The sequence below is a fragment of the Cricetulus griseus genome (genome assembly GCF_003668045.3).
Source record: "Cricetulus griseus strain 17A/GY chromosome 1 unlocalized genomic scaffold, alternate assembly CriGri-PICRH-1.0 chr1_0, whole genome shotgun sequence".
Classification (NCBI taxonomy): domain Eukaryota; kingdom Metazoa; phylum Chordata; class Mammalia; order Rodentia; family Cricetidae; genus Cricetulus; species Cricetulus griseus.
In genome coordinates, this window is record NW_023276806.1 from 246,171,623 (window position 1) to 246,194,877 (window position 23,255).

General features: G+C 39.7%; 1 pseudogene; it reads right to left on the reverse strand.

The window, feature by feature from the left end:
• Window positions 1-10,926: 10,926 nt before the first annotated feature.
• LOC100751643 lies at window positions 10,927-23,142 on the reverse strand (annotated as a pseudogene).
• Between the last annotated feature and the right edge of the window lie 113 nt (window positions 23,143-23,255).

Consider the following 23,255-nt stretch of genomic DNA (forward strand, 5'->3'; position numbering starts at 1 on the left):
CTATGGGACCTCTGGCATTGGAACCAGGAACCAGGATGTATCCCTAGTGCATGAAAGGATTTCAGGAGCTCATTTCCCATGGAGGGATACTCTCTTAGCCTAGATACACAGGGCCGGGCCCTGCCCTAAATGACCTGACAGATTTTTGATGATCCCTCATGAAAGGCCTCGCCCTCCCTGGGGAGTAGATGTGGGATGGGATGGGGAGGTCTGTAGGGGTCATGGGAGGAAATTGGGATTTATATGTAAAATAAGATTGTTTCTAATTTAAATAAAATCTATAAGAAATTGTTATGTTTCTGACCCTACAGCTATTGACCTTTCTCCCAAACTGGGGAGAACCCTTATCAAGAGCTCTCTCTTGTGCAAATGGAGGTGATCAGCTGCTATAGCTCCGAAAATTCAAATAGCCCCTTATAATTTCAGTCAAACCGAGCCCCACTGATGCCCAGTCATAAAATAATGTAGAAGAATAATTTTATGTCTATTTCCTTTCACATGGATTATGGCAAAGGATGTGGAATCTTCCCTATCTACCTGCCCAAACACCATGCACACCTGAAACACCTCTGCAGCCCAGTTCCTTTTTTCTCCCCTGGAACTGAACGTCCCTGAGTCAAGCCATTAAGGGTGCTGGTAGCAGAAACTTAAAACTATTCTGATCATGTATTGCTGATCACCATCACCTCTCTCTACCAATTCCTAAATTATCTGTAACATTTAAACACAAACCTGAAAGTGAAATGGAACATTCAGAACTTCTACAAACCAGAATTTGATTTTTCCAATCTGTCTTCCCACCTAAAGAGATGTGTCTGTGTGCACACTGGACAGTGATATAATATGCATCATAGACTCTGATAGCCAGAGCTACAGAACCTCCCCCTCTGCAGGGAATCCACATGGACCAAAATATGAAAAACAGTCTTTCATATGATTTATCCCAGTCCCAGCAACTGTGGTAGTTCATCAAGAGAACTCCCCTACTCTGTGAAGATGAAGAACCTGAGCACAAACTCACCGAGACATGGCCTGTGGCCTCCCTCACAGCTTCCTGAAGATGTATCAGAGGAGATCCCTAAAAAGAGTCTGCAAGTTATCTACCATTGGTGCTACTGATTGCTAAGCCTTCCCAGAGTACCAGAGTAGATAGGGCCCAGCCATCTGCGCCTCAGGACATTAGCATCTCCCCTATTGAATTATCAGAGATCAAGTGACTCAGACAGTACAGGCCTTCCCAGATCAGTCCAACTAACCCAACAGGCAGAGCCCATGTTTGGTGCATGGTAATTTACTAGAAATTCTTGTAATCCCCACAGCACATCCTGATCCTCTTCCAAGGCACAGGGTCCTTTGTGTGTACATTCTTTACCCACTCAGGGTCCAGCATAGGCAATCCATTGCTCCAGAGCTGTGAAGACTTACAGCCAAACAGATGTTGCATCCCAACAGCAACTGTGGTTATTGTTTAACTGTTGTTAAAGCAAAAAGAGGCCAGGAGTGAGAGCAATGAAGAGTTAGGTAGGGCTTGGAGGCAGGAAAGAGACTGTGTACATGATGTAGCTAAATCTCAAAGAACTGTTTTCATATGTTGAAACAGGCTTCATGGCTACATGCTCCAGAGCCTAGGGATTCATATGAGAGTGCACTATGGATTACTCATAGCTTTTCTATTGGTCAGAGCATCGTATCTTTTAGTCAGGGCTACGATATTTTGCCCAGACCTTCTCTTTCAGTTGAACTAAGGTAACTGCAGTAATTTGTTTTCTTAAAAAGGTCAGTCTTCTGTCTAGACTCCTGATTGCTCTAGTATGTGGACCCCAAGAAATGGTCAGTCAGAACATTTATTAATCGATTAAAATTCAGTGCATAACTCCACACTGCTAATATTATCGTTAAAGCAAAAAACCCTCAACTTGCTGGCTGCCTCTCCCTTTCTACGCTGTCAATATACTAGGGTCAATGTTGGTCAATGAGCTCAGTATTTGCACACACACCTCTTCCCAATGAAAATCAGAGAGACTGGAGAACACTTATTCAATGGTCTCTCTCTTTTCCTCTTACTGACCAGTCAAGGTCAAGCCTGAAAGTAGTAGTGGGACTGTCTTCTCAGTCATGGGCAGCAGAGGCAGGATGAAGTGTTCAAAGCAGTTCTCAATTGCTTAGTGTGAGGTAAGCCTAAAATACAGGGAACATTGCTCTAAACAGAAGTAAAAAACAGCAGCAATTGACAGAAAAGGAATAAAACTATTACTGATGGATGCTGAGATCTTTTGCCGGACAGAGAGTTACAGGCAATGGCCTGTTTCTCAAACCTCTGAGTTGAGTTAACTGTGTCAAGCTGGACTGGACATATATGCATAGAAGAGTTCCCTATGTAAATTCAATATCCAATGGCTCAAGCTAACCTTCAAAACTGAATACCCACTAATCTGTTTTGTCTTCATTCACATGACATGAATTCATACATGCTGTTAAATTACAAAATCACTTCTGTCTGCCACAACCAGGTCCTGTTTCATAATGGTGACTCCAGGAGCTGATTGTCTACCATATTTCCCTCTGCAGATTACACAAGAAATTATTACTTCTAGTCTGGTCTGAAGGCAGAAAACATGGTCCACATGGAATTCCTTTCCTGGGACTACAATGGATAGTAGAAACATGACTTAAATGGGTAACTTTAAACCTCTGAGGTTGTACATTCATTGAAGAACTTTAAAGATGTAATATAGAGGACAAGTCATTGACCAAGAGAGTCACAGACTAGATTAAGGCCACCAAGGTCAACATAAGTAAGCTTAACTCAAAAATATTTTTGTAAAATGCTGGAAGTACAGCAGTTATAGAATTAAAATGCCTTCCCAGGAAGAAATCACTCAAAAACTTAGGAGATTAATGAGGAAATCAGCATGCATTCATCTCTCAGTAACACTCAAATCATAGAAAGCCTAGAACTGAATTTGCATTCCACATATGCTGTCATCCTTATGTCTCTTTTATCTTAATGCTTCAAGTAAAACCTTGAACAATTTAAATTAAACAGGAGATTACAATCCTAGCCCCTTAAGCAGATGGGAGACTTACATAGCAAAGATATTCCAAGAATTATTCCTTAAGTACGGCAGTGACCCGAAAAATCAGGCCATTCTTCGGGACACCATCCTGAATGATAAGTGGCAGGGGATGAGAAAGAGGAAAAGTAGAAGGTAAAAACAAATCAAAGCTGGGCAGGGGACATCTAACACAAGCTTGTCTCATGCCAAGTAAGCTTCTGTAAAAGGTAGCATGTTGTATACTACTTCCAGGGGGAAATGGGAACTTCTCTGAAGCCAGTAGAAATGGACACAGAGTGGGACAGACTCAGCAGAAGGCCAACCAAACAATGCTGCACAAGGGAGCACAGGGTTTCTTAAGAATATTACTGACTGAGCCCACAGTGGCTTTAGGACTGATAATCACAGTTCCATGTTGTGGAAGGGCTGGATTCTCAGGATCTGAAGCAAGCCCACCCCAAAGGCCCTGTCCCTAGATCATAACCTGCCCTTGCAAGAAATTCCTGATCTTAGGAAAGGACCTGTATTTCATTCTCAATAAATCAGGCTCTTAGGGAAATCTCCAAAGACCCCAGGCTGCTCCTGGCTTTACCAAGCATGTTCCTGGGTTTGAGAAGAGATATGCTCCTTCTCTTTATAGGAGGGCCTCACAGATGACCTTGACTGATCAGGCTAGTCCTCAACACAACACAACAACATTTCTTTTCAAATGGTGGGCACCAGGTATCTTGCCCATCTGGCAGAAATATGCTTTTCTCAAGAAGAAAACTAAAAGGGCCTTTGTGGCAGAATAACCCTTAATGTTGGTTGTGATCCTGTAAGGAGCCCTTGAGCAGCTTGTTAGAGGCCCGGTTTTTGATAAGGGGATTGGCCTGGTAACTGGTTATAAATCAGAACTATCTCCTTGTAATTGTTTATAGCTAAATATCTAGAAAATTCTGGTGAACAAATGTGTGTACTAGCATGCAATTCTCTAAAATACCTGCTTGGTATATACTTATATTTCAGGTGTTTATAGACAGCCCTGAATTCTACTTTCTGTGACTTACTATGTTTTAAGGATTGGTAAATCCTTTATAAAACCAGTTCTACCCATGTACATCACAGCTTAATAGTGTATTGCTACCAAACACAAGAGATGCCATTTCCAACCTCTACAAAATTAACTCCAATTGGATTTTACACCTAAAATTTAAAAGCAAAGTGCAAACTTCTAGAAAATACTAAAGGAAAGAAGCCTCTCTGAATTTGGGGACACCTTCCATGGGTCTAGTGAAAGTTTGCTAACTTTGACTGTGAGATATTTCTACACACAGCTCCTTTTGTGTACATGCAGACTACAGAGTGAAATTATTCAGTGGCAGCCGCCTGAGTGCAGGGAGTTGTAAGGACCACATGGGACTTCACGGGACATCTAATAAGGCAATAGTTTTGTACCCAGGTCCTGGGAAGACATGCCACACCAGCTTTCAAGGCTCAGCAACTTCTTCCCTTCTGATTCTCACAGCCCATTGCTCACCTTGTCAGGGTTTCCCACCTGAGCCATGCTTCCTTCACAGCTTCTCACAGCTCAGCACACAAAACCACTGGTCCTGCTCCACGACAAAGCCCAGCATTCAACAAGGCACCCTGAAGAGGCCTGGACTACTCCTGACTGGCAGGTTGGTCTTTAGGTCCTGATTGGCTAATGAAGGCTGAGTGACAGCAGCACCTCCCTTAAGGTTACAAGGTGCTTAAAGACACAGCGCACTGGTTTCTGACCCCGCCTTCCCCAGTTCTGCAGATATTTGCATTTCAATAGGCTTGCCCCTGGCTTAAATTGTTGACATAGCTATCTTCTTGCATTCCATAGGAACTTGCCATTCTTCCTCCAGGACACAATGTGGCTAGCTAGTATAGCCCATTACACACTGTGGATGGAGTGCAATTATTTCCCCTGGCCCACAGGTGGAAGGGTGTCTAGAATGTTAACAGTTAAGGAGAAATTTTAGGACACCAAAAGAGATGCTTGTTATGTGGCTCCACATTGAGGTCAAATGAACTGCAGGTACTTGTTACCTGCTTCTCACAGGGACTTCAGAAAACCTTGAGGAAAAAGCAGGAACCAGATCACAAACAAGATGATATCTTTCTCCAACCAGAAAGCTGGGTGATGGCTCCATTGCTTTAGAAGACTTATTCCTGAAATTCAGTTCTATCTCTAGACAAGAGAATAATAATAAAAAGTGTAATCTTCAATGTGAGGTGAATAATTAGAGAAACATGGAACAAGGAAGATGCACTGCTGTCCATCATATCTTCCTCAGTGGGCAGGTGAAAATAACAAAACAAAAAACCCCAGCAGCATTATCCAAACTTCTCTACTTGAATGGAACTGACAGAATAAATCCAGGAATGTAGAAACTGGATTACAACGTCTCACAAGCTGTGTTCCAGGTAACACACCAATGGCTTTCTCCCAATGAAAGGTTTAAGAATTCAGTAGTTGTTCAATCTTTAAGGCTGCATGGCTCAGCTGGTCTTTAGCATATACAAAAAATCCCAAGAAGTAGGCTTTAAAGAGAGTAAAGGACTGAACTTCATAGCCATAGCTAGGGCAATCAGGCAAAGAGAAGTGCTTCTGTCTTCAATATCTTTATATATGTGTTCTACCACCAGAAGGTCTGGCCCATAGTAAAGGAGGATTTTATTGACTCAAAAGATCCCAAATTAATGAAGAGTCTTCCCATTTCAAAAACCTTTAATTAAGAAAAATCCTCACAGATGTACATGATTTTGGGGGGTTCAGTAAATCCCAGGGGTGGTCAGTTTGACTATCAAGAATAGCCATCATAACAGCCAAGACAGAAGACCTGAGAAAGACTTAGCAGCAGGAAGCCTTGAGAGCATGCTATTCATTGCTATTCATTTCCAAAGCACTGCTTTGCCTAAACATGGAATGAATATGGATTTTGCTCAGGAAGTCTGAACAAGTTCACATGAAGTTCTGTCAAAGCACGCTTAGTTAACAAATCCAGTTCTGATTTTGGTCCCAATGTAAAGGCAGAGACAAATAGGGAATTCTTTACCTCACAGGTTTGCAGGAAAATACAGAAGTTCTTAAAGTGATATGAAGAAATGCCTGTGGCATGTTCACCATATACCACAAGGTCTTAGCTAAAAATCCAGTAAATGGCACTGTGAAAGTAGATTGCTTTGGAGATCATGCTACCTGTCAATCATTATGTATATTCTAAAAGACAGATGTATCAATGCCAAATTCTCACAAAGTACAAAGGACAGAAATCACAAATTCAGGAAACATCAAGGAAGTCACCTAGCAGCACTGAGGTCACGAATCATATTTGGAAAGCTATGCTGAACTATTGGAGCATTGGAACAAGGGTCCTTTTTACCTCTGATAGGCCACAGCTGCTTCCACACAAGACCAGAAGGAGTTCATTTTAACTAGCCCTGGCTGCAATTTGTCTCAAGCCTATGACATCACTGTAGAGAATTTCGTTCTTGCCTTTTTTATCCTTGATTTTTATTTTAGTTATATGGTATTTTGCCTGCATGTGTCCATTCACATCACCTACGAATCCAGAAGAAGCCAAGAGATGCTGTGGACTGTAGTTACAGCAAATGTTTAACTACAATGTGGTTTCTTGTCATGGAACCTGAATCCTCTGTAACAACAGCCATTACTCTCAACTGCTCAGCCATCTCTCTAGCCCTTCTGCTTTTATTTAAAATTTACTTCTAGATGTTTTCAATTGAAAGACATTACATTATTTTCACCACCTTGTGCTCCTCTCCATTCCGTCCCATATACTTCCCTTCCAAGTTCTTTCTTGTTTAGAATGTATGAGTAAGAATGCAGAAAAACATGAATACAACTTTCTGAATCCATTGTGTTGGTTATATGTGTATGGTTTAAGCACTGAAATACTGTGTTGAATAAAAAGATTGGGAGCTCATTCCTGCCTGAGACTAATTTTCCCCACCTGAAGGAAAATTCCACTTTTTAGCATCCTAAGGTGTCTCACCCTGAAGAGGCTTCCTTGGATAGGAAACACAATAAAGAACAGAAAACTGAAATTAAAAATTACCTTAGCTGTTCAGAGTAATAAAGATTCCACCGGGTGGTGGTAGCACATGCCCTTAATCCAAGCACTCTGGAGGCAGAGACAAGTCGACCTCTGTGAGTTCGAGGACAGCCTGGTCTACAGAGTGAGTTGTCAGACAGCCTCCCAAGCTACAGTGGAATCCTTTCTCAAATGCAAAAGAAAACAAAACAAAAATACTGATAAAAGATTCCTCCAGATCATCTAGGTTCCATTCTCAGGACCTATAGAAGCCCCCTTCTATCTACACCTTCATTTCCATCGGATTTGACACCATCTCCTGGCTTCTCAGCCACCATGCACGAATGTGGGACTGTTGGGAGCCCTGCAGCCAAGTTTTGTCCAGTGGGTCTTCAGATAAGGCAAAATTCCAAGGAGTCCGTCTCACTGGGCAAGGACCAGTAGACTTTGGTACAGCACAGAATACTGTTGTGACTGTGCAGTCTGTGTGTGATTTCTCTCACAAAATTGATACTTCTCTTGATGTTTTTAGTGTTGTTTCATGAATTAGACATGATAATTACTGGAAACCCCATTTCCCCCTAATATCTTTAGGTTAGGGTTTCTTTTTTTGGGCATGCTAGCTTCTGCTTCAGACCCTAAGAGCTGTTCTGACTCAGTTCTAATAAGACAGGAGGCAGATCACCCTTATTTCTGTAAATATGTTTTACAGGGGATTCTTGTTCTTGAAATATGTGCCTATGTCAACCCCCTTTTAGTTTTGTGAAAACAGCTTGTATCTGGCTTGGTATTTGGATAGCCTAGACAAAAACCAAATGTAATTTTGGTTTAAAGATTGGTGTACAATCTGGGAGAACATATTTGTTTTTGCTAGAGGTTAAACTTTGAGGATGGGAAAAAACTTGTTAAGTTGGAAAATCTTCTTTGTTTGATATATAAATAAAATCAGATGGAGCTGTTCTGGGATGGTCACTTCTTGAAATTCATCTACTAGTCAGACAATTCATTTCTTCACACTGATGCCCCTTCCCCATCTCAGGGTCTGAACTCAAGCAGAGGCTGGACCCAACAGTATACAAAGACATGCATACAGAAAAAACAACCATACACATAAAACAATGATTGAAACCTGGCAGTGGTGGTACACACCTTTAATCCCAGCACTCAGAAGACAGAGAAAAGCAGAGCTCTGTGAGTTTGAGGCCAGCCTGGTCTACCAAGTAAGTTCAAGGACAGCCAGGAGTATGCAGTGAAACCATTCCTCTCTCTCTATATTAGATCAATAAAAAGCAGCAGCAGTAACAACAACAAAACCGTAAGAAGAGAAAACTTGCACAAAAAACTTATTTTTCAAAGTGGGTGGGTGGTAGCGCATTCTTTTAATTCCAGCGCTCCAGTTACAGAGGTAGGAAGATATATTTGAATTTTAAAGCATGTGCTACATAGTCAGTGTGGGCACACTCACATACACACACCAGAAAAGAACAATACTGAGTAACATACATAAAGTGGAGCATTGGATAACTGGGATAACACAATACCTCTTAAAATCATTTCAGGTGTCAGCCACCGATCCCCATCACATCATTGTCAGAAATAAACATAGTTGAGCATAGTAACAGAGCCAAACTGATCTCCACAAATTTGAACCACCTTGGTCTTTATTGGGAGTATGCTAGTAAGACCTATGTCAATTATAGGCTCATACAGCTGAATATAATGTTTTCAAGTTTGAGACAGGATCACATAAGAAAACCCCATGTTGCCTGGATCTCACTCTGTAATATTCAATGAAAAATGTATATTGAATATTTTAAAACAATTCCGGTGTATATTTCATTCTATACCATTTGGCTCATTATGTAATGCATGACATTTTCTACAGAAAAGGGAGCATAAGGTTTCATTATATTTACTTATATTTGAAGAGAAATGGACATGGGAGATACTTTACGGAGTTTACACTCCAGGTTGCTTTACTTCATCCCATTATTCTACAAAATCAGTATCAAGTTTTTCGTGAACTCTTTCTACTTTAACATTTTGCTAGTTTGTCTGTAAATTAAGCTCTTTGTACATTTTCTTTTAGTGCTAAGATTCCAACCCTGGAAGCTGAAACAATGCTTTCTAATGTGAATATTCTAGCTACCAGTAACTCAATGAATTTTCAAGAATGTTTTTCTAAAATTGTTAGAAATTTTCTAAGAATTGTTGTTTTTGGAAGTCCATACTTTTTCAAATTTTACACATTTCTTTATTTGTTGTGCTACCAAAACATTGAGTTAAAGAGCCATTATTGTATGTTACAGAAAATAAAGAATGACTATATTGGATTAGTAGGTGGTGTGGGATGATGCTCTTGTACACTGTAAAGATTTGTCACTCATTTTGACTTAATAATAATGCTGATTGGCCAGTAGACAGGCAGACAGTATAGATGGGGAGACCAGACTAGAAGAATTCTGGGAAGTGGAAGGACAGACATGCAGTTGCCTGTCAAACAGATGAAGCAAGATGAGAATGCCTTACTGAGAAAAGGTAGCAAACCATGTGGCTAAACATAGATAAGAATTACGGGTTAATTTAAGTTGTAGGAGCTACTTAGTAATAAGACTGAGCAATAGGCTAAACAGTTTATAATTAATAGAAGCCTCTGTTCTGTTTATTTGGGACTGAATGGCTTCAGGACTGGGCAGGACATAAACTTCCGTCAACACCTAGATTTTCTATTAACAACACATGAAGACCAATTGCACCAGCCTGTCCATGAGAGTTTTCATTGTACGCTGTGTCAAAATTAGCAGTGTTTCTTGTAATATTTCCTCGTTGATGAGTAACGAATCAGATACTAAATACTAATGTTCACAAGGAATTATGATATATTCTTCTGTATTGTAAGCTAGGTAAGGAAACCCTGAAGCCATACTATTGAGAAAGGCTAAAAGTATGTTGATTTGCACAACATAATTCATTATACAATGAAACTTACTGGTGGGCCCACCCAAGGCTCCATGATAGCTTATGTGAAGTACTTAGCTTACATTTAATTCAATGTGGGAATAATGGCAAGGTTGCTTCATGTCCTCCAATCAGACATGGGGGCAAGTGAGGCACTTACTTAATAGCAGTTACATGTTATGAGATGTGTGTTTTTAATAACGTTGCTTCCAATAACTTGCACAGAGTAAACTTTTATTTTTACTACTTTTACTACTTTTACTGTTACCCAATGAAAAGGCACACCATTATTAATCCCAAGGCATCTTGGCATATTATTTGTTATTTGGGCCAAACATATGTGGATCAGAAACTTTACTGTAATGAGCACAGTAAAAAAAAATTAAAGAACTGCCTTTTAGATAGGTAAAAATAGCTTAGTCAGGAACACCACTACACTCAAGGCTGCTCCTGTTAACCAGAACTCACTGACATCACTCACTCATCATAACCAGACCCAGTCCTAGAACCCCATGACACCCACTGGAAAGTATGTAAATACTAAGAGCAATGCTTTGCTGTGCGCATCTGGAGAGAAGTCACCTTAATCTTTCCTGAGGATGGAGAGTCTTCCCTAGAATCCTGACTCTCAAATCAGAGACTTCTGTTGGAGACTGGACCAGACTTTCAGTTGGGATATGTCAGAAAGATGAGCAGCCATGGAGAAATTGGCTTAGGAATATAGTTAACACTTTTTAGTGTGAACCTTTTTCAATGACCATCAGCATAATAAAATATAACTTTTGATATACTAACTATGCATTCCAATGTCTTTTTCAGGACATTTTCTTTTCCCCAATTCCTCTCTAGTATTTGTTGTCAGGTTTTGGTGGGTCTTTGCCATCCTGAATCCAATTGTCACAATTCTTACTACCAAAGTCACAATCTATAGAAACAAGAACATTCATCACACAAACAACCTGCAATATTCTGATACTAACCACTATAACTAAGTTTTAAAATACAAAATAGTAAATGCCTCATAGCAACATTTGTGAGCTTGTGTGCCTCACTTGCTCAGTTTTACCAAAGAGCTCACATTTGAACATTATCCTGCCTTTCCCAGGAACATTCCAAACCTCTAGCAATTTCTAGGAAAGTAACAGTGGACCCAGGGAAAGCTTTGTAAAGAAGCTGGGCACCAGAAAGCATTTGGAAGTCCCTTGGGCCCAAAGAAGTATCAAGATGGTGGTACTAGAGACAAAGAAATCAGAAGGCCACCTGCTGGAGGGAAGGCCTTATAAGGGTAGGGACATGCCTGCCTCAATTTCTCTGCATCAGGGGTTCACCTTTATGGCCATGGTCAGATGTTCCTGGGCTGTTCCCAGCATCTGGCCACTCTTGTTTGGTACAATGGCAGCATTAGGTGACCACCGTCTCTCTGGGTTTCATGAGTAGTCCTCTTTGATTCCTTACTCAGCTTGACTCAGGTCATGGGGATCTCCAGGTTCCAGTTCCAGAGCTGCAAAGCATCATGTGACTTGATGCTCCAGGAACACCTTCTTTAGGGCCACAGATATTCAGCCATAGGGAAGACAAAGTTAGGTTGGTGAGCAATGGTTGTTAGCTTGTGTAGACCTGCCTTCCTGCCTCACTGAGCAAAGCCAGCCAATGGCCCAGGAATACCCACTCTCTGAGGCAAACCTAGCAGAATTCCTCCACTCTAATCCTGACAAACACAAGAATAATCACAGTAGCCTCCAAAAACACACCCAGAAATATTCCTTATTGGTCCACCCTCACAAAATGCTCACCCATTCTACCCAGTCAGCAATGCCCTTGTAGATATTCTCTAAGCAAGACAGAGAACATGGGAATCCTGTGGTGACTGCAGCCCTGAGAAAAGAGTTAAAAATGAGGAAGGCTTGTCAGTTACATTTAGAGCTGCTCTGAAGTCAAGGCCAGTGAAGACAGCAGGCCAGTCTCCCACAGCAACTACAGGGCACTAGAAGAGGAGATCTGGTCCTCCAGGGCAGGAATGAACAGGGAACCCAGAGCCACAACTGGCAAGGCAGACAAGCTCTGAGTTATACACGATCTCAGGTGGAGGAGAAATTATGGACAGTAGACATACTCACATAAGGTATGTGTGTGTTTGTGGGAGGATCTAGTGAGACCCCCACACCGAGACAAAGTACTATAGGAAACTAATAACTATTGAGAGAGGGAGAATCATTCTTTTCCAGGAATGAGCTCCCTAGGTAGTTATCCAAAACAACATTGTCTGCCCTGAAATCAGAGAAATACAAGACACAGGAAATGGACTCAGCATCTTACAAGTAAATATTTATGTTCAAAGACATAGAAATATATCTGCCACTTTCAGGCCTAAAAGGATACATATTTCATCTTTATTTCAAAAGGAGAAAAAAAACAAGGTCAAGCACGCCATTGTAAGACTCCATTCCTAGCAGTTTGGAGGCAGAGGCAGGAGGATCTGTGAGTTCATGACCAGTCATCTACATAGCAAGTTCCAGAACATCCAGGGCTAAGTAGAAAAACTATATGAAACTAAATCAAAACACGGTCTTTTTCATTACACCAAACTATTAGAATTCTCTATTACTTAACCCCCAAGGATCTTTAAAATTTCAGTGTCTCCAAAAGGTGCAGCTTTTTATGGTATTGATAAAAGTTCAAAAAATACACCTAAAGCACTAATATTAAATACAAATATATTTTATTCATCTTTTCATAGTAGCCAATGCATTTAAAGTATAATAGTTATCAAATTTTCTGTGAGGTCAGAACTTTTCAGAACATGCTGTAATGTCATTAAATTGAAAAAATAAATCTAATCCCATATAAGTTTAATCATCACACAAATCCTAAGGTTGTTGTTTTAAATACTAACATTGTTTATGAAAGTTTCTGTGTGACTGAGTGTAAATATGTTTGTATTTGCTTGATGTGTGCATATTTGTGTGTATATTTCTGTGTATTTCTGTGTGTGGTGTGTGTTTGGACATTTGTGATGTATTTGTTTTTGTGTGATGTGTGTCTGTGTTTGTATGTATGTTCGTGTTTATCTTTAACTTTGTGTGTGTATGTATGTATTTGTGTTTGGGTATTTGTGTTTATGTCTGATTGTGTGTGTGGTGTTTGTGTTCATATGTATGCATTTGTGTGTATTTTGTGTATGTACTTGTGTGTGAGATAGAGAGTGTTGTATGTGATGTGTGTGTCTGGTGTGTGAGTTCAGGTACATGCTATATCTCTTGTCTACTGGTCAGTGGACAAGTTTCAGGATATGGGTCTATATACCATGCGTACCAGAATTGAGCTTATGGCAATAGTACAGCAATGTGCTTTGACCTGATGAGTCATCTCAATATCTCACAAGTACATGTAAAAAACCTGTATAAAATAATTGTTGGAATGGAAAATCAGTGCAAATATACTGTTTTGTGTGATTGCTCTTCAAACCTACAAGAAGTAACTCAAATTTACTACTGAAAAACATTGGGTCAACTTTAAGAATGGGAATATTTCAGTGCTTAAAATAAATTTATCCAAAGCAACAATGGCTTCAACTACCCACATTCTACTGTTCTATGCAGTTGCTAACACCAGTTTAAAACTTCTTTGGTGGAGGACATAAGGGATAAGGAAAGTCATGTAGGTGGAAGAATAGAGGAGAACAAAATAAGAGAGGGAGCCAGTGTAGGTTTAAAGAGAAACCAGGCACTAGGGAAATGTCCAGAGATCTACAAGGATGATACCCACTAACAATCTAAGTGACAGTGAAGAGGATACCTTAAATGCCCTCCCCTGATAATGAGATTGATGACTAACTTATATGCCATCCTAGAGCCTTCATCCAGCAGCTGATATAAGTAGAAGCAGACACCCACAGCTAAACACTGAACTGAACTGAAATCCAGATGCAGAAAAGGAGGAGTGATGAGCAAAGGGGTCAAGACCAGGCTGGGGAAACCCACAGAAATAGCTGACCTGAACAAATAACATAAAATATCTTGGGGTAACTCTAACCAAACAAGTGAAAGAACTGTATGACAAGAATTTTAAGCCTTTAAAGAAAGAAATTAAAGAAGATAGCAGGAAATGGAAAGATTGACCATACTCTTGGATAGGTAGGATCAACATAGTAAAAATGGCAATCTTGCCAAAATCAGCCTACAGATTCATGCAATCCCCATTAAAATCCCAGCACAATCCTCCACAGACCTTGAAAGAATACTACTCAGTGTTCTATGGAAAAAGAAAAAACACGATAGTCAAAACAACCTGTACAATAAAGGAACTTCTGAAGGCTTCACCATTCCTGACTTCAAGCTCTACTATAGAGCTGTAGTAATGAAAGCAGCTTGGTATTGGCACAAAAACAGACAGGTAGACTAATGGAACACACCTATGAACATCTGATTTTTGTCAAAGAAACAAATTATATAATGGAAAAAAGAAAGCATCTTCTACAAACAGTGCTGGTATAACTGGATGCTGGCATGTAGAAGACTGCAGATAGATCCATATCTATTGTCGTGCATAAAATTTAAGTCCAAATAGATCAAAGACCTCAACATAAATGCAGTCACACTGAATGTCTTTCTTGAACATAGCACTAGTAGCATAGGCACTGAGATCAACAATTAACATATGGGACCTCCAGAAACTGAGAAATTTCTGTAAGGCAAAGGACACAGTAAATAAGACAAAACAGCAACCAGCAGAGTGGGAAAAGATTTTCAACAATCCCACATCTGACAGAGGGTTGATCTCCAAAATATACAAAGAACTCAAGAAGCTACTCACTAAAACATCAAATAATCCAATTAAAAATGATGTACAGAACTAAATAGAGAATTCTCAATAGAGGAATCTAAAATGGCTGAAAGGCACTTAAGAAATTGCTCAACATCCTCAGCTATCAGGGAAATGTAAATCAAAACAACTCTGAGATACCATCTTACTCCTGTCAGAATGACTAAAGTCAAAACCACCAATTACAGTTTATGGTGGAAACAATGTGGAGAAAGAGGAACACTCCTTCTATTGCTGGTGGGAGTGCAAATTGTAGAGCCACTTTTGGAAATCAGAATGGTGGTTTCTCAAGATAATGGGAATGAGTCTACCTCAAGACCCAGCAATTTCTCTCTTAGGCATGCACCCATAGGATGCACATTCATACAACAAGGACATCTGCTCATCTCTGTTCATAGCAGCATTATTTGTAACAGCCAGAACCTGGAAGCAACCTGTTCTTGATTTAATTTGGTATGTGACACCTATTCAGAAAATTGTCCATTTTCTTTACATTTTCCAATTTTGTGGAGCACGGGTTTTCAAAGTATGACCTGATGATTCTGTGTAATCCCTCAGTCTGTTGCTATGTCCCTGTTGTCATTTCTGATTTTGTCAAATTGCATATTCTCTCTCTGCCTTTTATTTAGTTTGGATAAAGTTTTCTCTAGATTATTGATTTTCTTGAAGAACCAACTCTTTGTTTAATTAATTCTTTGTATTGTGTTCTTTGTTTATACTTTATTGATTTCAGCCTTCAATTTGATTGTTTCCTGGCATCTACTCCTCCTGGGTAAGATTGTTTCTTTTTGTTCTAGAGCTTTCAGATATTTGTTAAGTCTCCAGTATGACTATTCTCCAGTGTCTTTATGCTGTCTTTAAGTCTTTAGGCACTGTGAACTTTCCTCTTAGCACTTCTTTCAAAGTGCCCCATAAGTTTGGGCATGTTTTGTCTTCATTTTCATTGAATGCTAAGAAATATTTAATTTTTTCTTTATTTCTTTCTTGACCCAGGAGTGATGTAATTAAGCATTGTTCAATTTCCATGAGTTTGTAGGTTTTCTGCAATTCATGTTGTTGTTGAATTCTAACTTTAAACCATGGTGATCCAATAAGATACAGGGGTTATTCCATTTTTTTTGTATCTGTTGAGGTTTGCTTTGTTGCCATGTATGTGGTCAATTTTAGAGAAGGTTCCATGTGGTGCTGAGAAGAAGTTATGTTCCTTTGTGTTTGGATGGAATGTTCTATAGATGTCTATTAAACCCAATTGAGTCATAACTTATGTTATTTCCTTTTTAAGTCTCTGTCTGGTAGTCCTGTCTAATGGTGAGGCTCATGTTTTGAAGTCTTCCACTATAATTGTGTGATTTGAATTTTAGTAATGTTTCTCTTAGGAATGTGGGTACCTTTATATTTGGTGCAAAGATGTTAAGACTTGAAAGTTAATCTTGATGAATTTTTTCCTGTGATGAATATGAAATGACCTTCTTCATCTCCTTTGATTATTTTCAGTTTCAAATCTAGTTTGTTATGTATTAGGATAGCTACACCAGCTTATTTTTTAGGTTTCTTTCTTTCTTTCCTTTTTGGTTTTTCGAGACAGGGTTTCTCTGTGTAATTTTGGAGCCTATCCTGACACTTGCCCTGGAGACCAGGCTGGCCTTGAACTCACAGAGATCTGCCTGCCTCTGCCTCCCGAGTGCTGGGATTAAAGGTGTGCACCACCAACGTCTGGCCACTTAGTTCTATTTCATTGGAAAATCTTTTCCCAACTGTTTACTCTAAGATAATGTCTGTCTTTGAAGTAGAGGTATGTTTCTTGTATGCAGCCAAAGGATGGATTCTGTTTTCATATCCATTCTGTTAGCTTGTATCTCTGTATAGGTGAATTAAGACCATTAATATTAAGAGAAATTAATGACCATTGATTGTCATTAATTACTGTTATTTTTGGACTTGTTGGTTTTGGTGGTATTGTGTTTCTCTTTTCTGGCATTTGGTAATGTGGTATTATTTATTGCCCATGTTTTTATGAGTGTAGTCCTTGGGTTGGAATTTTCCTTCCAGTACCTTCTGTAGGGCTGGATTTGTGGATATGTATTGTTTAAATCTGGTTTTGTCATGGAATATCTTGTTTTTTTCCATCTATAATGATTGAAAGCTTTGCTGGGTATAGTAGTCTGGGCTGGCATATGTGGTTTCTTAGTATTTGTAGGACATCTATCCATATCCGGGACCTTCTGACTTTCAGAGTTTCCATTGAGAAGTCAGTTGTAATTCTGATAAGTCTGCCACCAGGTCTATGGGGATTCATTGGACAGAATGGGGAGACATGCCCTTGTCAAGTGACTCCAACCTGGGTGGCACAGGGGGCAGCAGAAGGCCTGGTGCTCATCTCTCCCTGTGGGTGTGGGGCCAAGGCTCTGATGGCAGTAGATGCAGTGCTGGATGGTTTTTGGCAGGCCCCAGGTCTCTGGGGATTCTGTGTGTGGGACAGGATGATGTGCCCCAGTAAAAGTGGTTGACCAATTTTTATGTTTGTTCACATAATAAAGAAACAATACGTTCCACAGACCTGCTTACATGATGTTTTCCTTTGTATCCACTGGCCTCTTTTGCTTGTCTTCTGCATCATGGGAAATGATTAATTTTATGTTTTACTCATTGAAGTTTCAGATTCTACTCTTCATACTGATGTTTTTGCCTGTCCAGGTAGTAGGTTTGTTGAGTGACAAATCATGAAAGTGGAGACATAGGTAAAAACCAGTATACTGGGAACATTAGACTTCGGGTATAGGCAGGATGACTGATGCCTATTTCACAACCTAGAAAGTGCCATACGTGAACTTTATAATACTCGTAACAACAACAACAAAAATATCTGGTGCCTAAGACAGAAGTCCATCCTTTCTGTTGGATTTATGTGTTACTGTGCCATGCTCATGCAGCTTTCTTACCTTTCTAATCATAATCCATCATATTTAGAGATTTAGAGATTGACTATTGTACCTTTGAATCAAAGCAAGTAATAGCATGGTACAATAACTCTAAGGGTGCAGTACTACTCTGCATACATTTGTGGTAAACAATAACTTTTTCATTGGATCTAAGGCCTACTGAAGAATAGAAAAATCATGCCTGGCTTCAGACCTAGCCAAATGGCAGTTGTAATGAAATCAATAATCTTGCAGAAAAACCCCAAACTGCCACTTTACTAAACCAGCACAATCCTTAACTGCATTCTAAATATTTATTCTTATACACAGATAAGTATATTTCTCCTCTCTCATTTAGGAAAATTCTCTTATCCACAGACAGATAAAATTACATAAAATTACAGCCAGTCAAAATGCAGATTGATGTATCTACAACACAAATTTTTTATCTATAGTTTAGAGATTGTTATACAAAAAGGGGGAATAAACTTTGTAATAGCCAAAGTAAAAGGAAATGTGCTGTGAAACTGCATCTCTTAGAAGTATGGGAAGCTACACACATAAAGTCTCAGCAACATGGCTGCCTATATATGAGCTGAACGAGTGCAACATCAATATACAGGTTAACAACAAAGAGGAAAAGCTCATGAGGCCTCAACCCTACATAAAGCACTACAGGATACTAAGGAATACTGAAAGAGAGAGAAATAGTCCTCTCCAGTAGTTACTCAGTATCAAATGGCCATCCCTTAGAACATGTATGTATAAATAAGATTATATATACTGAGCAGCTTTGCTTTGGTTTACATTTTTATTAATCTAGGTACAGCATATATACATATATACACACACACATATATACATAAAACAGTTATTGACAACAGGCTATGAAATTGAAAGAAAAGAAGGGACGACATCACCGCCATGAGAACCAGCCTCCAGCAGCACGAGCCTCGAGGAGGAGCCAGGGAGTTGGAGGATATGGACAAACAACAGACACACAAGGACTTTTCTGAGGGCCAAAATTTCATTCTTCACTTTATTATTCTTTCTGTTGTCTGTTCTACTCTATTCTTCTGATGATTTCCTTCTATCTTGATGTCTTCCTTCTAGCTCTTCCATTCTACATCTTTTCAGGTGTTTGCCTTCTAACTATATTTTTTTCCTTACAGCTTATACACCCCAGGAAAACATTTCAAGCAATATAAAAATTACAATGTGGTTACATTCTATTTTTCAAATGATGATTACAATACAAAAACAGCATGGTTTCCATATCCCTTACATGATTAAGCATTTTCCATATTACAGGTGAAAAACAAGCAAGTACATTCATGCTTAAGCAACTTGTTATAGATTAATAGAATGTAAGCAAGCAAGTTATTTTTCTTACCCCATTCTTTTGCTGGCAGGCTGCAATTTGCAGTTACAAAAGAGGACCAATCATTTTGTTACTTATCTCAAAAGGTAATCTTTTTTTTTTCATTTAACTAAGTATTTTCTTAAACCTTATTTTTGTTTTTATTTGGGGGGTGGTGCCAGTAGAGGCCAGATGTCAGATCTCTTGGTGTTGGAGTTACAGGTGGTAGGGATCCACCTGATGTTGGTGCTGGGAATTGAACTTGTGTCCTCTGGAAAAGCAGCAAATGCTCTTAACCACTGAACCGTCTTTCTGACTCCTTATTAAAAAAAGAAGAACTTTATATTTTATGACTCTACTCATTATTCAGTGATAAGCAATTATTTTTTTCTTTTTCTGTGTGCATGTGGGGAGGAGGGGGTGCCATCAGGGACTTAACCCAAAACTGTGTGTCTACTAGGGAAGCCATCTGCTTTTTCTTAAAATGTCCATATATCACTAAGTTTTCTCTACTGCTCTTCTCTGAAGACCTGCTACTGACTACTTTTAAATAAGAACAAGATAGACAGCTGCGGCCTATTTTGATTACACATATTTCCCCATCTTACTTTTTTCTCTTCAAACCTTTTCTTCTTCTTCTTTTTTTTGTTTCTTCTTTTTGTTTGTTTGTTTGTTTTTTGAGACAGTGTTTCTTTGTGTAGCTCTGGAACCTATCCTGGCACTAGCTCGGTAGATCAGGCTGGCCTCCAACTCACAGAGATCCATTACCTGCCTCTGCCTCCCGAGTGCTGGGACCAAAGGCATGCACCACCTCCACCCAGCTATTTATGAAATTGCTAAAGAAAAAAATTAATAATAGCTGGCAGTGGTGGCGCACGCCTTTAGTCCCAGCTCTTGGGAGGCAGAGGCAGGCGGACCTCTGTGAGTTTGAGACCAGTCTGGTCTGTAAGAGCTAGTTCCAGGACCGCCTCCAAAGACACAGAGAAACCCTGTCTTGAAGAAAAAAATTAATAATAGTATTTAGCCACATCTCTGAGACAAGGTCTTGTTTTGTAGCCTTGGTTGATCTAACTTCCTAGATAGAACAGAGTGGCTTCCACCTCACAGAGATCCACCTGCCCCTGCCTCCTTAGTGCGGGCACATACCATCATCACAGGTATTAAAACTTAAGAGCCCAGCATGGTAGTAAACACTTGAAGCTGAGTACTCCTGCAGTACAATGCGAGATGGCAACAAGTGAATCGCCAGAGCTTTAAGGCCAGATAGCCTGGTACACGAAATAAATAATGAGATATTGTCTCAAACAAGGTAGAAGGCAAGGACAGACCCCAGGTTGTCTTCCAACTTTCACACACAGGCACTTGCACTCACATAAACATGCATGTGTATGCACACACAAGCAAAGGAGGTGGGAGAATTAGGGGCTAGAGAAGTTAAACAATTAAGAGCACTGCGGTGCTCTTCCAGAGGATCTGGGTTACATTCCTAGAACTCACATGGTGGCTCACATCTGTCTGTAACTACAGGTCCAGAGGATCCAACATTGTTTTCTAGCCTTTGAGGGTATGAAGAATGCATGTGATGCTCAGACAAACATGCAGGCAAAACAGTCATGTACATAATATTACAGGGACAAATCAAACAATGAATTACCTCTTTATATTCAGTGGCACAATTCTGGCAGCAGAAGCTCTTTTGCTGACCTGTAATCAGGACCCTGTGTCCAGGATTTTGGGGCATATAATTGCCACATTGTTCACAACAGTTCATTATTAGACCACTAGTAAATCTGCATTCCTTAAAGCAATTGTTACTACACAGTTTATGTGTTACATTGTTAACACTGATTTCATGGCGAATGTAAAAGAAAACAAAATTTCTTGAGACAGTGGTATACAATTTACCACCCTACAGTATTTGGATCCTTCCTTACAATACTTGGGAGGAGGATGAGGGGAATCATTATCTATACTTAGAATGCTGTCTGTGCACGCAGCAGTAAGGTGGTTCTACAGCTGTACCTGAAACGATCTGAATGCCCCCAAAGTTACCTAACATCTGACTGAGGTACCGAGAACAATGTAAAATAAAGGACCGCCTGAATAACGTCTGACTCTTTCTCTTGAACATGCATCAAGCTGTTTGTCCTACACATTCTTATAGGATCTGTTGCTTCTTTCATTGTCCTAAAATTGCTGTATTATTACAACTAAATCCACAGAAACAGACATGTACTTTCTATAATATATATATATATAATATATATATATATTATATATATATATATATTTGAGGGGTGGGAGAGACAAGGTCTCACATTTATTTATTTATTTGTTTATTTGTTTGTTTTTCGATGCAGAGTTTCTCTGTGGCTTTGGAGGCTGTTCTGGAACCAACTCTTATAGACCAGGCTGGTCTTGAACTCATAGAGATCCGCCTATCTCTGCTTCCTGAGTATTGTGACTGAAGGTGTGCACCGACATCACCACCTGGCAAGGCCTCACTTTAAATAGCCTTGGCCGTCCTGAAACTCAATGTATATAGACCTGGTTGGCCTCAAATTCACAGAGATCTGCCTGCCCCTGCTCCTCAGATGCTGGGATTAAAAATGTGCACCACCGCTTATTGGTAAATTCTTTCAATAAACAGAATTCTAACATCTCAGTAGTTCTTCCAACCTGAGAGTTTGGAATATGGACATTATGTAGATGGCAGAGCTTACTCTGGTACTTAAAACTCAGCATTATTCCTAGGAGCCTAAATAGTAGCAGTATAAAAATCCTGACCTTGGGCTGGAGAGATGGCTCAGAGGTTAAGAGCACTGACTATTCTTCCAGAAGTCCTGAGTTCAATTCCCAGCAACCACATGGTGGCTCACAACCATTTGTAATGAGATCTTGTGCCCTCTTCTGGTGTGCAGATATATATGGAAGCAGAATGTTGTATACAAAATAAATAAATAAATAAAATCTTAGAAAAAGTTACCTCTTAATAAAAAAAATCCAGACCTCTCCTAATTTATTACACATTATACATCTTGACTTAGTAAAAACTTCTTTTCTGAGACTCTGGGAGTATTCACAGGAAGACAGAGATGCATTATAAAATTCTGGTAAAGACTTGCTTGACTCCACTGGAGGAATAACAGTTGCTGTCTTCATAGGATCATCTTTTTTACATGTTACATTCCGTGTCTTTGGAGTGTGTTTATGAGAGAAAGAAGAAAGGCAGGTAGTTGAACAGAAGAGGTGAGCTGATCCTTTTCACTGAGAAGCCATCTGGCCCTTCTGTAGAGGATTTTTGCAGTTTGCACAAGTGATTTTAGGTTTAGTAAGATACTGGCTTGAGGGCTGGAAATTCTGTTTAGGAAGTGAGGCCACTGGTGATAAAGAATCCATCTCTTGCTGTTTCTGGTTACAAGGAAATGATGCTGATGGGAGATCCATGAATCAGGATTGTGGTGTGCTGCAAATCTTCCATTCCGAAGTGCATCTGCTACATCCATCCTACCAGGATTAAAAGGTCCTACTCCAGTCTTGGTCTTGCTTCTTGATAGACCGGAAATGAAGAAATCCAAAGTTTTGGCACTATGTTTGTTTCCACGAGGTTCCCATTCAGTAAAATTGGTAGGATTTTTCTCATCCTCTCCATTTGTTTCTGTGGCCCCTTCATCATCAATAACAATTGTTTCATATGTATTTCCCTTCTGAGAAGTCAAATCTCTCAAAGAAGGAGGAATTATGGAATAATTTCCCTGTGGATTTTCCTGTTTTGAAGATGCAAATACAAAGTTTCTTTCCTCAGCTCTTGCTGGAGTACAAACTGGAGGCTGTATTGATTCAACAAACACAACATCATCATCTTCCACAGGTGCGTTTCTAGATGCATTGACTAAAGAACTAGCTGGATCACCAAATGAATCCACATCTGTGAGATGAGCTGCCATGGCCAAATTTCCTAGTAAAGCACGAGCCTATACGGTCACCTAATCATCCCACTGAATATTTATCCACGCCAGAGAATCCAGTTCTGGCTGCAGCTCCCCAAAACGAACCTCCCCTCCCCCGGCCCATC